At 39.8% G+C, this 14770-nt stretch overlaps 1 protein-coding gene across 2 annotated transcripts in view; it reads right to left on the bottom strand.

The window, feature by feature from the left end:
- Positions 1 to 14770, bottom strand: part of lingo2 (leucine rich repeat and Ig domain containing 2) — a 93626-nt gene that overhangs the window by 36292 nt on the left and 42564 nt on the right. The window contains exon 1 of one of the 2 annotated variants that reach the window (XM_037262553.1): positions 7848 to 8093. The exons of the other annotated variant lie outside the window; for it this stretch is intronic. The gene's annotated coding sequence lies outside the window, so the exon portion shown is untranslated. Of the gene's footprint in view, positions 1 to 7847; positions 8094 to 14770 lie in introns of those variants that run through there. 2 annotated transcript variants of the gene reach the window in all.

Raw genomic sequence — 14770 nt, 5'->3', positions numbered from 1 at the left:
CCCTACGGGTCAAGCACGAGAATTCCGAGGCTAATCTCTGATTGGCTACGCACAGCCAGGAGGAGGCCCCCGCTCACTATATTTATGTGTGTGTGTGTGTGTATGTGTATATGTATATATATATATATATATATATATATATATACATATACATATAGTATATATATATATATTGAGACATAATTAGTGCCCGCTGATGTCTATTCAATACAAATAGCGGCTTCTGGTGTTGCATTGTCAATGTTGTTTAGCAAACTAACCGCATGTTGCAGCAAACACGCCGAAGGCAACAATGGGAATAAATAAGAAGTCGTTTTAGGAGTCATAAGGAATGATACGATACAAGAACATGAGCGGACTTGCAATAAAACTAGTCATTTTTAGTCATTTTTACGTTTTGGGAGCAACGCTGTACGAGAGACAAGAAAACAACCTAAATTGGGGGAAACATGCAAAGACAAAAATGTGACAAAAGATGAAAACAAAAAAACGGACAGATACACTTTAACCCATGCACAGCTGTGTTAATTAATAATTTTATCTATAATTATCTGCAAAATAATAATAAAAAAATTGGAAATAAATTATGTTGTCGACTGGTTGACAGAATTACCACTTTTATCAAGCCAAAGTGTATTTTTCGCTGTCTTCATGCTGGGCTGCTAGGTGAAAATGCAGCTTTTTCGGTCGCTTTACTCAAAGAAAACACCCCATGAATCCATAATTCAGGGGCTGTCAACGTCAAGAAAACATTGGCGAGAAAAATGAATCCAATCATAACAAAATCGACTTTAAGACCCCAAGCAACTGTGTTTGCATTTCAGTCACTCTCAATATTTCCCATGCATTATTCCCATGAAAACCCAAACAGCAGTATGTGAAAAAAAACCCACCAAACTAAAAAATGCAACTGAATTACACTCCGCTCGCCACACAAACACACGCACGCACGCACGCACGCACGCACACACACACACACACACACACACATACCTCTTAAATTGCATTTAGAATAAAATAAGCACATATTGAAGGCCAACTGTAGAGTTCTAAGTTTGAAATAAAAAAAATCATGCGCATTTTCAAGGCATACTAAAGCGACTTAAAATGCAAGTTTAGAATACAAGTATTTCCATGGACAAAGCAAGCCTTTTAATTGTACCATATAAATACCAATGGATTTCCTTTGTCATCATTCACCATCTCCATACTAGATGAAAGGAGTTTTCAATGGGTCTCTTACAATTTCTTTGCAGAGGATAAAGCCTGTATGCCTCCATTGATTATTGTAATAGGATTTGTCCATGTGTTGCTTCTCCGTATGTGTTTAAATGTCCATTGTGCAAACCCTTTCAACGCCACAACACTGATGCTATTCCTGAGCCTGTCTCTGGCGTTTTACATTTTTAGGATTAAGTTAAACTGACTTAAGACTAAATTGTGTTTGCTTTAAATATGTGTGTGATTCTCTTTGCTGTTTAGTTTGACAGGAAACTTTTGCACACGATCTGCCAAACCGCTATTGTTTTGAAGTGGTGAGTTGAGTTCACTGCCAAAATATACCCAAGATTTATCCCAAGATTTGTCCATGTCAAAAAAAAAAAAAAAAAGGAAACAGAAAAAAAATTGTCTGCAAGAGCCCTCATATGTTAGAAAAAGTCCAACACCCGAAAAGGTCACTCGTAACTCAGCAATGTATAGCAATTTAAGTGAAGGGCAAGCCAAATAAAGCATCTACAAGATTAAATCTAGCACATTGAAAGTAAAAAAAGAGGAAAATGTGGTATTTCCAAGGCTTACTAAATCATTTTCAATATATTACAAACAAAGTCTAGCATTTATATTCAGGGCAAAAGCTATAATTTTCACCAAAATCAGTGTGATCATCTATTTTCAAGGCAAGTTAAATCAATTGAGTAAAATACAAGCACACCTAGGATTATCTAGGAAGAATCTAGCATCTTGAGGAAGTGACACAATTTAGTTTTGGCCAGCATTTCCATTCTCAGACCACTTGGTGGAGGAGTTTTTTTTTTTTTTATCTCAGGTTGCAAAATGCGACATCCTTCATCTCTGCCGCGGTGAGTGCAGACTTCAAGTGTCTTACGAGGAGCTTAAAAGCATACAGCCGCTGCTCCTCGACAAAGGCTGAATGAAATTGTTTTTCCCACCCGTGTTTCAACCGCCCATCAGACTTTTGGATTCATATTTAATCAAAGGCTGGTATTTCTGATGCCGGTCTGGGCGGCTGAAAGATGGGTGTGGGCACAAACACAGATGAATGTAATCATTTTCCACTGTTCGATGGGAGCGCTTTTGTGTTTGTTTCTTGAAGGATACGCTTGTCTGACCCGAGTGTAGATAATCACACACCCGAGTTGAGTACGTCCATTAAGGGTGCCAGTTCACAAAGGGCCTTGATTAATTGTACGCAGAGGCAAATTAATGCCATTCTTGGTGCACCCCATTCCCCCCCCCCTCCAATAATAATTAAGTAAGAATAGATTGCTGTGAGGGATGGTGACCATTCCTGGGCGCCAATAAAGGTCTCACATCGTGTAAGCAATGATGGCGGGAATGCATGTGCATGCACGTCTACGGCTCACGTGAGCCACTGAGGATGTCATGAGCATGCTGATGCTCTTTACGTTTTCATTGCTCTTTTTTTTCGTTGTACATGTGTGACAATGACAATAAAGATCTATTCTATTCTATGTCACCAGTTTGCACACCAGGGGTGGAGCTAAGGGGCGCTATAGCCCCAACCGAAATCCGTGTAGCCCGGTTAAGTTCCTCTAGCATTATATTTGATTATGTGGATTATATTTATAAATTAAATATTGCACTTTCAAGGAAAAAAAATTGCATTTGAGACATGTAACATGCCAAATTTTTGCCAAATCATTTTTCCAATGATTCGTTCCAACATAACATACTATTTTTTACTATTTTATACTATTCTTTCTGAGGACAACATAGCATTTCCAAGGCATATTTCAGCATATGAAAACAAATACAAGCAAAATGGTGCATTTTCTGGTCAGCGTTGCGTCTTCGTTTGGTCACGCCATGTCAGTCCCAGTCTGGGCTGTATCTGCGGCGGCGTGTCAGCTTTGTGTTTTCCATTAATAATTCCAATTTTATGCTGATGAGTGCACCCACAGCTCAAATTGGATGGGTGGGGGGTGTGCCACTTCCTGGGAAAAGTGCATCTCAAAAGCCATTTGATGAGTGAAGACATACTGAGATTTGTTGACAATGCTGTTTACACGGTGTGGCAAATAGCTTGATGCTTTTTCTCGGCGTGTGTGCGTTTACGACAAGGTGGAAAAAGACACGGCAAGCTACGCCAGAGTCCCAATTCAATAACCCGGCTCGGGGTGTCATGCACTTTTATAGCTCCTATATGTCAAATATATACACACCGCCATGATTAGCAACCTGTAATGAACTGGAGACGTGTTTTATTGTTTTGTCAAGCTTGTTTACAGTCGCGTTGCGTCACAATACTTTCTCTTTCTTGCATTATGTAAGACGAATCTGCTGTTCCTAAAGCAGCTTTTGTCAGAGCGGTAAAGCTAAATGCAGTATTTTAAAGATAAAATAGAGATAGTTTGATCCATGTAGTGAGCCATACACGGGCATTACCGAGTATGGAGACACAGATCCTTCAATCCTCCCCGCTGCTTGTAGCCGCTATCATTATTCATCGCACACACTGTAGATTTTGCAAGATATGATCAGCAGCCACACACTAAACACCTCGTTCGTGTGACACTTTAGCGCCTCATTCTTCACTCTGCCGTCCACCTGAGAGGACAAATGCGCTCTCGGAGTTTTATCGACGAGGCCGTCAACACTGAGTCACGCCTCCCACGTCTCCGTGTACCAAACCTCACGTCTTATTTATACGCAAAAGCGAGTGCAACCTGGTCGTGAGCACCTTGATGGTTATGATGTTCTTTTTTCGCATGTTATACTTAAAATGCCAGATTTATCCTTGGAATGGCATAGGCTTGCTTCATCCAAAATGCATTTTTCATCAATTAAGTGTCAAAAACATTACATTAGTTGTTTGCATTTTACACTTTAAGTGCTCATTCTGGCCATGAACATGTTTGATTTTACTTGTATTTCACAAATGAATTATAGATTTAATATTGGAACTGCTACATTTTGCTGGCATTTAGCACAGCACAGTGTCAGGGAACTAAACTCAACTCCCTTCACAAGTACTTTGAAAAATAATGAGTAATTATTGAAAAAAATAAGGAAGCCTCACTCTGTTTTTTGCCACACCTAGTTTAAATCTGCTGTCAAACTAAATGTAAAACAACGACTACATGCTGTGGATTGTAAACATCAATATTACTTTGGCTTCAACATTTAGTAGCTCACTGGCAACATACTATGCAAAACAATATTAACGGGTCAGGTAATTAATAGCATTTTAAGCAACAGAAATGAAGCAACACATGAAACAGACATACTACATATACCATACTTAACTCTCTGTGAAAAAAAAAAAAAAATTATACTGGATCTTACTGAGCATCATCTCCATGTATCTCCGGATGTCTAATTTATGTCTGACCGCCAAACCGCACACACCCAAAGACGCTGCAATGAATTAATCATGCCACACAAATTGTCTCATTCTTTACAGTCTACTGCAGGGGTCAGATTTATGGATGTATTGCATATATGTGTATATATATACATATATATACATATATATATATATATATACACGTATATTGTGAGTGATTATTAACATGATCGCTGCCTGATAATGAATATCATTACAAGCGTTGTCATAGAACACACGATTTCTCCTGCACAATGACAAAAATACGTATTTATCCTTGATCAGTGATAGTTTTGCAAATATTTTACATTCAAAATGTTAGCTCTTTCCCGGAACACGATAAATTTGGCTACTTTTTAAAATGTTTTTCCTTACAATGCTTCATATCGCCATGTTATTTACATTTAATGACCTTGAATTTGAACACTATGGTAGTATGTATTTCACATGCATTTGCTTGCATTGAAAATGCTATAATTTGCTTGCAATGTATTTCAACTCAAAATGCTATATATTGCTTTGATACTCCTACATTCCATTGTATTGCTCACCCAAAATACAATATTTTACCTAGCTTGAACAATATGTTTTTTACATGAGCAGCTCCAAGCCACTCGTGTAACAGCATGCATGTCCGCTCTCAAAGGGAGACCCCCGGGCTGGAATTCTTGCCATCCCCCCACGGTCATCCCTCACAAAGAGATAAGCGGCAAGATGGTCATTTATTTGTGAACCTAATTAAATCCATACACGCCTCAGCTCGCTCTGCGGAGGTGACCGTAAAGGTTGTGGACATTGAAGCAAGATTGAGATGACTAAAAACATGGTCAATGAGCCTTCTGATTGGCATCTGAGGAATTCCCAAAAAGTGACATTTTGCCTTCCAAATGCTGGATCTTGCTTGCATTCAATACACAAAAGACTATTTTCATAGAGAGGCACATTGTAAAAACTGGCACATCTTTACTGCACATCATTCTGGGGAAAGTCTTGTGTATTTGGGAATTTGGCAAGCCAGGCTGTGCCTTTCTTGGCATTCTGGTGAATTTAGTTTTTTTTTTGTTTTTTTTTAATCAAATGCCTTCGGCGCATCTGCTAATTTGGCGAAAGAAAATAGATGAGACTTCAAACCCGGTGAATCCTGGTCTAAATTGTGACGCAGGTAGTGTAATGCCATTTTGGTAGACTTGATTGAAGCACTGGTAGACAGATTCTAAGCTGCACTGATATGTATGGTGGATGTCATTTTATATCATTCATAAATATGACACCAGCGTACACTACACCCTAAGACTAATTTCAGAAATCAAGTTATTAGGAGCATTATTTATTTTATTTGTTATACCGTAATTTCTGGACGATAAGCCTCACCTGATTATAAGCCATACGAGCAATAATTAGGGGAAAATTTAGAAAGACGGTACACAGAAGGTCTTTTTAAAGTTTTAATAACATACCTTAACATTTCTTTCCAAACACTGCCTGTTACGCGGCAGTAATACTGCAGCAACACGGAAGTAACACAGCACTAATAGGGCTGGATAAAAAAAACATATCAGTAAAAGTCACTGAGACGCGGTGGTAACAAAGCAGCAACACGGTAGCACAGCACTAACAGGGCTGGTTAAAAAAAGATACCAGTAAAACCATCGAAGTCTTCCTCCTCAGTGTCCAATTGGAATAGCGTCAGATATACGTACTTCACCACACACTTTCTCAGTCTCTCTTTCGTTGTCGCTTTTATGCATTTCTTCTAGCATTTTCCATGATGATGTTCTTGCTAATTTTATTCACGCACAAAGCGCCAAGTTACATTAAAGTAGCGAGCTACATGTATAGCTCCAGACTAGACGTGACCAGGGAATACATTAAAAAAAAGGGTGACGATGTCATCAACAATAGCCCAGTGTCCCCTAGTGACCGGAAGAAACCTCTACAGTGCATGTTAAGAGCCAAATCGACTGCCTTTAACTTAAAAGCGACATCATATGCATTTCTTTTGTCCCCCACAATGAGGGTTTGTGTATAAAAGCTTCCTTTCTTCAGTAATGTCCATCTTGATCTCGTTCTGTCTCTTCTTTGTGTCAATTATACGGCACTATTTGCCTGGCGGATGGACATGCGATCAACACACCACTCTTGTCCCTAGTGACCGTGTCACATATCCCTCCGCCCAGCAAAGCGGTGCCGCACAACGACGGTCTACAGCCTTTCAACGAGTGTATAAGTGATCAAGTCATCACAAAAATCACGAAAAACCCATAGATACGCCGCACCGGACGACAAGCCGCAGGGTTCAAAACTTGAGCAAAAAGTAGCGGCTTATAATCTGGAAATTACGGTAATTTATTTTTTATTATTTAATATAGTTTCAAAAGCAACCCTCATGACCATGGTACAACTATGAGTGGAGAGCTCAGGGTCCATCAGGGGTGGAAGGCGATCTTCAAGTGCCCACTTCACATCAGTCAACTTTATGTCACCCGAAAATGGAAATATTCTTGTTGTTCTTTTTAAGTGAGATCTTCTAGCAGTTTCTTTTAAATGCACACTGATCTATTCCATCAGCGAGTCAGTAATGCTTCCGCCATGTAGACTACATGCCTAACCTGCGCTGAATTTAAAAGGAAAGAGGGGAGCTGCTTCCATTGATTGGGAAAGTCGGCTGTGTTTACTCCCATAATAGCTCAAACGCATATTCCTACGTGTGCACATCTACAAAATACCTAAAGAAGGAAAACTCCACTGTGAGCACAGCTTTGCGCTTGACTCACAAATAGAGCCCAAAATGCTAGATGTTTTATTTCGCTACTAATTTACAATACAAAATGCAACTTTGCCTCCAAAATTCAATATTTTTGGTTTTATATTTCATGCAAAAACCTAGAATTGGCTTTGAAATTACAATGCTACAATAGATTTGTACTTTACCCTCAAAAGTCTTTATTTTTCTTTAAAATTATATATTTTGTCAAAGTAGCACCAGCACTTAACACTACAAACCTCTTTTCGCTTGAATGTGCTAGATTTGCCTTTAAAATGCTACCTTATGCGTAAAATATTTGACTTTGCCTCGAAAATAAAAGATTCTGTGGATTGTCTATATGTACTGTCTATACGTATTTCACTCACTCCAAAGTGTAGAGAGGATGATGCGAAAAGAAGTATTCACGAGTCCGCTGTTAACATTGAATGAAGATTGCAATTAAGACTAAAAGGACTCCAGCGAGCTTCCTGAATTGGTTGCCGAGCTACTAACCTCCACCCGCCTCGTGTCGGAGAAGATCCGTCTCTCCTTCTCACAGCGGGGCAATTTCAGTGGTGTGTTATAGCTCCTCTATCTTCTCCCAGGCTACTCCTTATTTCAGTTTCCTCCTATGTGCCGGCGTTCAGCACCTAAACTACTTGTGACTTTCGCTCTCTCAGACAAAAGCCCGAAAGGAAGCCAAAGGATCAGCAAAGGCAGGATGGGATGTGACACTCTCAAATGAGGTATGCGTTGCAGGCAACTTGATGCCAAATTATTAAATATGAAATAAATGAGCACCTCACACTCACACGAAAGCAACTTACATCTATGAGGTCATCATTAAAAAAATAATATTAATAATATAAACAGAGCGCTACTATATGCGTATATATATATATATACCGTATTTTCCGCCCTAAAAGGCGCACCTAAAAACCTAAAATTTTCTCAAAAGCCGACAGTGCGCCTTATAGGCCAGTGCGCCTTATATATGGATCAACTGATGAATTTGTTGATCCATACTGGTTGTACACAGTGCTCTGCCAAAATGTTTCAGTACGTTTTAGTACGACTAATAAATTACAAGGTCGCATCGCTTCCCAGCATTACGGCAACTGTAGTCAGGGGGCGTCACCGAATAGCTGTTGTACCCGCGAGGCTATTCCTGTCAAATAGGCTGCTCTGTTAATGTTTCGAGTAAATCTACGGATCGATATGGAAGGGAAACATAGGTAAGTAGTACAATGCGTTAGATCGAACTTTAGTCAGTTCCGATCATTTTATAGGAGATCGTTTGAGAAACGCGATTGTTTACACTTTGCTGAGGCTCATGGGAGATTGCGAGGTGAGGCTCGTGAGACTTTGCGGATGGCTAATGCTATTGCGATAGCTGCTATACGTACCAGGCTATTTCATGTCAAAATAGGCTGCTCTGTTAATGTTTCGAGTAAATCTACGGATCGATATGGAAGGGAAACATAGGTACTACTTACCTATGTTGGATCGAACTTTAGTCAGTTCCGATCATTTTATAGGAGATCGTTTGAGAAACGCGATTGTTTACACTTTGCTGAGGCTCATGGGAGATTGCGAGGTGAGGCTCGTGAGACTTTGCGGATGGCTAATGCTATTGCGATAGCTGCTATACGTACCAGGCTATTTCATGTCAAAATAGGCTGCTCTGTTAATGTTCTGAGTAAATCTACGGATCGATATGGAAGGGAAACATAGGTAAGTAGTACAAATGCGTTGGATCGAACTTTAGTCAGTTCCGATCATTTTATAGGAGATCGTTTGAGAAACGCGATTGTTTACACTTTGCTGAGGCTCATGGGAGATTGCGAGGTGAGGCTCGTGAGACTTTGCGGATGGCTAATGCTATTGCGATAGCTGCTATACGTACCAGGCTATTTCATGTCAAAATAGGCTGCTCTGTTAATGTTCGAGTAAATCTACGGATCGATATGGAAGGGAAACATAGGTAAGTAGTACCAATGCGTTAGATCGAACTTTAGTCAGTTCCGATCATTTTATAGGAGATCGTTTGAGAAACGCGATTGTTTACACTTTGCTGAGGCTCATGGGAGATTGCGAGGTGAGGCTCGTGAGACTTTTGCGGATGGCTAATGCTATTGCGATAGCTGCTATACGTACCAGGCTATTTCATGTCAAAATAGGCTGCTCTGTTAATGTTTCGAGTAAATCTACGGATCGATATGGAAGGGAAACATAGGTAAGTAGTACCAATGCGTTGGATCGAACTTTAGTCAGTTCCGATCATTTTATAGGAGATCGTTTTGAGAAACGCGATTGTTTACACTTTGCTGAGGCTCATGGGAGATTGCGAGGTGAGGCTCGTGAGACTTTGCGGATGGCTAATGCTATTGCGATAGCTGCTATACGTACCAGGCTATTTCATGTCAAAATAGGCTGCTCTGTTAATGTTCGCGTAAATCTACGGATCGATATGGAAGGGAAACATAGGTAAGTAGTACCAATGCGTTGGATCGAACTTAGTCAGTTCCGATCATTTTATAGGAGATCGTTTGAGAAACGCGATTGTTTACACTTCGCTGAGGCTCGTGAGACTTTGCGGATGGCTAATGCTATTGCGATAGCTGCTATACGTACCAGGCTATTTCATGTCAAAATAGGCTGCTCTGTTAATGTTTCGAGTAAATCTACGGATCGATATGGAAGGGAAACATAGGTAAGTAGTACCAATGCGTTAGATCGAACTTTAGTCAGTTCTGATCATTTTATAGGAGATCGTTTGAGAAACGCGATTGTTTATAGAGGGCTCGTTGGTTATTGGCTAGTGGATGCATACCGCAACCCTAGTCAACCTCAGTTTGATGCAGTATAGCTTCTATTTATGCGCCTTATAAGCCGGTGCGCCTTATATATGGACAAAGTTTTAAAATGGCCGTTCATTGAAGGTGCGCCTTATAACCCGGTGCGCCTTTTAGGGCGGAAAATACGGTATATATATATATATATAATCATATACTATAACTATAACTCTATATATATATATATATATACACGCACGCACGCACGCGCACGCACGCACGCGCACGCACGCGCGCGCGCGCACGCACGCACGCACGCACGCACGCACGCACGCACACACACACACACACACACACACACACACACACACTGTAATTTCTGGACTGTAAACTGCACCAGTTTAGGGGAAAATCCTTTTTTGTTCATATATAAACCGCACCGAAATACAAGCTGCTGGTGTTTTAAATGAAATGCCCTCATTTCCTTTACCTGTATTACCAAACCAAATCCTCTTAAAATATCATGAAAAATCCATAGATAAAATGCACTGGACTATAAATCGCAGGGTTCAAAGCTTGTGCAAAAAGTAGCATCTTATAGTCCAGAAATTAAGGTATACCTGTGTGTGTTCATTTGTTTATTCATTTATTCATCTTCCAAACCGCTTATCCTACATGGGCGTACTAGAGCCGACAAAATTCAGGTATTTGAGTGTCACCATCTGGTAGGCAAATATAATCATTAAGACTTGTAAGTGCATAGTACCAATTGAAATCTCAATGGTTTTCAGTAGGCCATTTTAGGCCAATCTAAGGAATATTTAAAACATGTTTAAAATAATATGCTCCTACAAATTTGACCTATATGCTTACAACATATCCAGAGTGTCTAAAAAAATAAAAATGGATGAGATACTTCTCATGTAAATCTTTATGTAATTAGGACAAGATGTGCTAGTCTAAAAAAAGCAAAAATTCCCACAAGACAAGAGCTTCTTCATGCATAAAGACACTAAATTCTGTCATACAATGATGCACAACATCATGCATAATTAATTCCTACGTGACACATCAATGCAAAGAAAAAGATGTGCGTCTACAATGTCTAATTAGAGAATATAACAACAATGGTAAATAAGAACTATGACACTGCCAACTTGTGTTTGCTGTCATTTGTGTAAACAATACAATTACAATTACTCATGTAAAATGATATCATGTATGCCTTTCATGTCTGGTACTGTTTGTTCCCTATAAAATAACAACAAAAGCACCAGGAATCCCGCCAGACATCAATCAATGAATAGGATTGGATTCACTTGGTATTATATGATCAAACTCATTCATTTTGCCTTGAAAATGCTCAATTTTTGTTTTTACAAAGCAAATTTAGTAATAGGTTGCTCTGATTTACATATGATTAGTCTATTGACCTTGAAATATTGATACATTTTGCTTTATTTCCAATCAAATACTATGTGTTGCCTTAAAAATGAGAAATGTATGCTCTCCTCGTATATTACATTCAAAATGCAATTTTATTTATATCAATCGTTCTTTTTTTCAGGGCGGTGACAAGGAAGACTTTCTTGAGTCAGTTTAGAAATAAAAACAAAAGAGGATCGGAATGGACAAGAAATACTATGAAAATCATTCATTTAAAAAAATCATCCCGGTGTAAACATCTGACCAGTGGAGTGGAGGAAATCGTGTATCGACAAAATCTGTGCATTTCCTCCAACTACAAAGGTGAACTCCCTTTGGACGCCCCTCGGAGACGTTACGTCACATTTGTGATGCATGAGGAGACGTTTTCAAGTGGGGTGTGGGGGTTCATGCGGGACCACCTACCTACTGCCACAGAAGTATCCAGAGTGATGCACACCTAGCAAAGTGGGAGTGACTTTCCCTGAGGAACCCAATATAACGCTCACACTAAAGCCTCTGACAATGGAAAGGATTTGAGGTTGACTGTCAAGTATAAGTGAAGGCCCAAGTTGGGGTCTAGCCTGCGGGTCAGATCTCACCACAGATGGCAAAGAAAAATCGAGTAAAGCAAATAAGTCCTTCTGGGAGTTTCCTGGCTCAGGTACTGTGGCTTCTGCGGAAAATCCACATGGGCACTTGTAAAATACAACATTCCCAAAGCCAAATCTTATACGATTAGGGCCCTGCTCAGGCCCTCTTCACACCGAACATCCGGTAACATCAGACAAGAAGGAATGCGTTGATTTCATTTTTCAAGTTCACCAGAGTATGGCAGCCATTTGTGTAGACTGTACAAGTGTCATAAAATTACCCTCACACAATCATTCCTTGTGAGTTAGTCGTGATAACTGCCACTTTGCACAGTCGAAATAAATTGAACAGCTAATTTCCAGTGCACGCTCGCTTTGGCCCTTCAACAGTCACTTATCCTAAAATGTTCATCAGGACACTCAGTAAGGCAAATAACATGTCATACAATTACTATTATGTGACTGTCCTTCATCTGTAAAGCATATTAACCACCGATTTGCCTAACATAAATCCACAGAACAACCGTGAGAAATGATTCCCACTCCAAAAACGTGCACATTACATTTGGTCTGGTATGTAGACCCTTTACGCAATTTATTAGAAGTTTCATTGTAAGGTTATCATAAGACCCTACGCCATTTACAATAGAAATTAACAGGACAACTAGTAGAAATAATTCCCCAAAAATCCACAGCATTCTCTATCAGGTGTTATACTATTACTGTTATGCAATTGTCTTTTGACATTTAATCATGTTTACCACATGAACATAACTAACCTGCAGTGCAAAAAAGTTACTGGCACACTTATGAACATACGTATGTGTCATAGGGCAAATCCTTCCCTATCACTTATTCATGATCACGAGAAATTTACCAAATTTTGCCCATCTGTCCTTCGTCATTGATCTGGGCAAACCGTCTGTCACCATTATTCATGATGTAATCATCCATTCGTCCGTCTGGCTTTGGTATTTTGAAAGCATTTCTGTAACCAGTCAGTTTATCTGTCCCAAAATTAAAGTAAAAGGAAAGAAAAGTCATGGTCAAACAGATGAGAAATCATATTTGATTAAAATGGTGGAGTACAACATAAACACAATAACTAGTAGAATAATTCAAAGGCCACAAACCCACAGCGAGAACAGTCTGCATACACGGCCTGTCACTCGATATTGTAACATGGTCAACTGTCAACGGATTCAAATTAACGTCCATCATGCACAACGGAAATTAACGTGGAGAAAAAAAGTCCATCATATGCGTGGTCAGGCATGTGTACACCTCTAAAATTACTGTAAGTTACTCATTTCTTGCAAGTATTCATGATAACTGAAAAAAAAAGAAAACAAGTCCATCTTACGCGTCAGGCATGTGGACACCTCATACAATTACTTTAAGTCATTCATTCTTTGTTATGCATAACTGCCACCTTGCGTAATAGATATTACTAGAACAACTAGTAAAATTGTCCACAGTCCGCCCCCAAAAAAAGTCTGCATTGTTGATCATTCCTCCTGCCAGTATTCATGACAGCAGGCACTTCAACAAAAGAGAATTAAACATTTCCCTTGATGCAAAGATTTCAATGCACCTAGTTCACTTTTGTACTCCGTCCAAGGTAAACAGTAGTCTATCACCATCCACTGTGTTTTCCATGTCGCACAAGGCTTTCATCAATAAAATACAGCCTCAAGCAGAGACAGCGGCATCAGTTTTCAACCTGGGCTTATGTAACAATGCGAGCGCACCCCTTAACACGCACCTTTACACTCCAACTAACCTGCGGGAACACGGAAGATCAAGCGCGTTCCGAATGCTGAGCACCTCGCCGAGCCTGAAACTACAAGACAGCGTTCGTAGTAGGGTTAGCGAGTCAGTCTTGTTCCTGCAACTCTGTACTTGCATACTACATTAATTGGTTTGTGTGGGTGTGTACGTGTCCTGAGTCTAAAGGCAAAAAGCGCGTACAAGCAGCGTCAGACATGGCGAAAATGGGGCCAGACAACTAAACCTAACTGACCATTGCCATGGCAACAGAAGACTGTCCACTGTTTAAAAAGGTTCACGTCACAGTCAGGCACATCAGAATATATGTGTCATAAGATTAATGCCATTGCTCCAAACAACAATTATTCAGGACAGAAAAACGCCACTTTACACAAAATAAATGAACTCACTCACTACAAATAAATTACCAGAGGCATTTTAAGTCCTCTGCACATTGTATTGAGGGGAACATGACTATTTGACCTGTGTGTGTGAGTGTCTAAAGTCTCAAGGCAAAGCGCATAAAAACACGAGACATTTTTAGACGATGTTTGAGGCAAAAAAAAAAAAAAATCATGTTCGGACTTTTAAACCAATACAACGGTCGCCATGGGAACAGAGGACTTCAATGTTCTCTCTGCAGCAAGCAGGCGAACAAGCACCAAGGATGGAGTTCTTTCATTAAGGTTTAAGGGGGGGTGCCGTTGATATTGACTGTGTGTGTGTGTGTGTTTGTGTGTGTGTGTGTATGTGAGAAGGTTTGTTAGTGCACGCGTGTTTGTGTGCGTCTGTGTGAATGCATGCTGTGCCACTAACCCATTCAAGGCTGCTTACAAGAGTGCACAAAATATTT

This window comes from Syngnathus acus, chromosome 10 (genome assembly GCF_901709675.1).
Source record: "Syngnathus acus chromosome 10, fSynAcu1.2, whole genome shotgun sequence".
Classification (NCBI taxonomy): Eukaryota; Metazoa; Chordata; class Actinopteri; order Syngnathiformes; family Syngnathidae; genus Syngnathus; species Syngnathus acus.
This window is presented reverse-complemented; position numbering and strand designations above follow the sequence as displayed.